The sequence below is a fragment of the Notolepis coatsorum genome (genome assembly GCF_963971535.1).
Source record: "Notolepis coatsorum genome assembly, chromosome: 11".
Lineage (NCBI taxonomy): Eukaryota > Metazoa > Chordata > Actinopteri > Aulopiformes > Paralepididae > Notolepis > Notolepis coatsorum.
The window spans coordinates 75,885,273-75,888,433 of record NC_140175.1 but is presented as its reverse complement, the minus strand read 5'-3'; positions in this window follow the sequence as shown (position 1 = coordinate 75,888,433).

The window sequence follows — 3,161 nt, the reverse complement described above, 5'->3', positions numbered from 1 at the left end:
ATCGATCCAATGTAGGATCGCAATGCATCGATCCTAAGGTGACGATTCAACTGCATCGATTTGAAAATGTTAGAATCGATCAGAATTTTTTATTTTCTTTAAAAAAATTATAATAATTATTATTATAGGTCGATTTTGTATTGACCTATAGTCCATTCATGCTGAGTGAATCAGTTCCCCCAGCCACATTTTTGTATTCAACATTTTTGGGAGAATTAACTGATGTAAATGTATCGAATCGCATTGAATCTAACCGAAACGTGGTCAAATGAAGAGATTTCATGATGCATTGAATCGTTGCCTGAAGAATCGTAATCTCATCGAATCGTTGTGGGGTCAAATATTTACACCCCTAAGTCACTAAGTGTTACCATTGCCTATTGCCACCGGTAGTCTAGGTTCAATAGCAGCAGGTGTGGTTTGAGGCATTTTTATGTAAACATTGTAAACACTGCAGGTTTATGAGTTGAGAAGCATGATGGCCTGGTGGTAAAAACTGTCTTTGAGTCTGGTGGTGCGTGCAGCCCTGCTCCTGCATCGTCTGCCAGACAGTAACAAGGAGAACAGTCCTGGGTGGCTGTGGTCCTTGATAATGCTGTGTGCCTTCTGCAGGCACTGCTGAGGAAATTATGTCCTGAACGGCCAGGAGTCTTTTGCCAGTGATGTGCTGTGATGCCTCTTCTCGGTAGTGATATGAGACTGTGGGCACAACAGTTCCTCCACTACACTCTGTAGTTATCTGTGGCTGTGGGCAGAACAGTTCCTCCACTACACTCTGTAGTTATCTGTGGCTGTGGGCAGAACAGTTCCTCCACTACACTCTGTAGTTATCTGTGGCTGTGGGCAGAACAGTTCCTCCACTACTCTCTGTAGTTATCTGCGGCTGTGGGCAGAACAATTCCTGTGCCCATGTACCAAATGTAAAATGTACCAGGTTGCGATGCAGCCCTTCAGCAAGCTCCGGACGGTGCACCTATGAAGTTTGTCAGGATGTTGATGTGAATGCCAAACCTCCTCAGGAAATAGAACCATGTCCGTGTGTAGTGACCAGAGGTCCTCAGTGATGTGCACACCGAGCCGGAACTTGAAACTGCTGACCCTCTCAACCTCAACCGATGTAAATGGGGAAGTGTCAGCCCATTAGTGGTCACATTGTGCTGGTGACTGAACGGTTCTCAGTTTGAGGCTGGTCAGCGACACGGTCAACACACAGGTGCCAAGCACAAAGTGCCTGCCTAGCTTGTGACACATAGCAAATACTGTTCATATATTTCGTCCCTTGAATGCTAAACATGTTTGTATGGCAAATCCAAGTCTGTAGGCTACAGTAGCATTCAGCACCCATGACTAAATTATTGTATTGCATTTTCAAGCATTTACATTTACATTTAGTCATTTAGCTGACGCTTTTATCCAAAGCGACTTACATGTTCTGTACGACAAGTCATCAGGAAGGGCACAACTCTATCAGCTGAGCAACAATGTTCATCAAAGTGTTGAGTGCTACAGTGTAGGTTAGTTTATTAGGACAAGTGCATGACAGTAAGTTAGACACAAAGCTCAACAAACACAGCATAGCAAGAGAGTGACACACAGGTTACTTGTCAGGTAGTGGTTTTATTTTACAACTCTCTCTAATGACACTTGTTTCCCCCTCAATTATCTCCTCGTCATAAAAGATGAAGCGTAGATATGATGAAAGCGCTACTTTTCATCCACACCTCGGCACAATGGCAACAGCTGTGTCCACCTTCATAAGGACTGTGGGGAGGTATATGTGGCTGGCGACCTGCACCACTAATTATAAAGCAATGCTTGTTTTAACTTATCTCTGTTCTCATAATCTCAGTCTCTTCTCTTCTGTCACTCTCTTGTATTCTGTTCCCTTCTCCTTTCTTTCACTCTCTCCTGTCCTGGCATGTCTTCTTCTTCTTTCCTTCCCTCGCCTCTTTTCTCTTCACCTCTACTTTCTCTTTGATAACATTTTGATGCACACAGCAGATTTGTTGATGACAGGTTGTATTTGGAGAGATTTATGGATGGATGAATGGGTGGGTGGTTGGGTGGGTAGGTTGGTGGATGAATGGATGGATGGGTGAATGGGTGGGTGGATGGATGGATGAGTTAGGATAGATGGATGCTACTGCATTCATTATTTGAATTATGATCAGAAGCCATAAAACATTCATCCAAACAAAATGGCACAATGCCATGAACACAGCTCTATGTGGCTCTATGGTTGTCATTTAATTACAGTCACATTTAGTTTGTACCCAATACGTCTGCGGTGGTGGTGATGGACTACTATGAATAGGCTTAAATAATATTGAGAAACAAGAAAAGCCAGAATAGCCAACACAACAAACTGGAATAACTCTTTATTCAGACTGTCTTGATAAAAATATACCAACACAAACCCGTCTCAGGGTACAAAACCCAATGGTATGCTATTCTAATGAAAGACATTTCTAGAAATAGTGTAATAACCCTTTATAATATAGGCTCATGCTAAGAAATAAATATGATGAACATGCATGTTTTTTTTTTGTAAAACATTACAAGTTGAATGTTGATGATGTCATAATCAGCTAATAAGCTATTGTACATTATATAGTAGCAGTAGTGGGATAGGAATGCAAAAAGCAAACGTTCAGTTCTCATTAAAACAAACATCTCAAAGTTCTAGGTTCTAATTACACTCTAGAAATTAATATGTATGAGTTGGTAAAAGTATCTACTAATGTTTCTTAGACGACAACAATAAAACAAAACTCAAAGTAAGGCAAATAAAAACAAATAAGAAGTAAGGCATAAAGGTGTTAAAGGGAATAAAGGTGTTTCATTATAAGAAAGGGTGATAATTCAATATTTTTGTTTATCATATATCAGGATCATAGTGGAAGTATGATATTGTGTAAATGATAACAACAATAACAACAACTACATATGAACTTAAATTTCAAAAATGAGATCTTCCTTATTTGAGGGGATGTTATTTGACAATTAACATTAGCATGCTGTTCAATGCAATGAACAGCAATTGGAATATTTATCCTGTGATTTTACATACCGTATGCATGCAGATACATATCATGATATATATGAATATCAGAAAGAAATTCCAGATGGTTATCGTGATATTAATTACCCCCCCCCCCCCC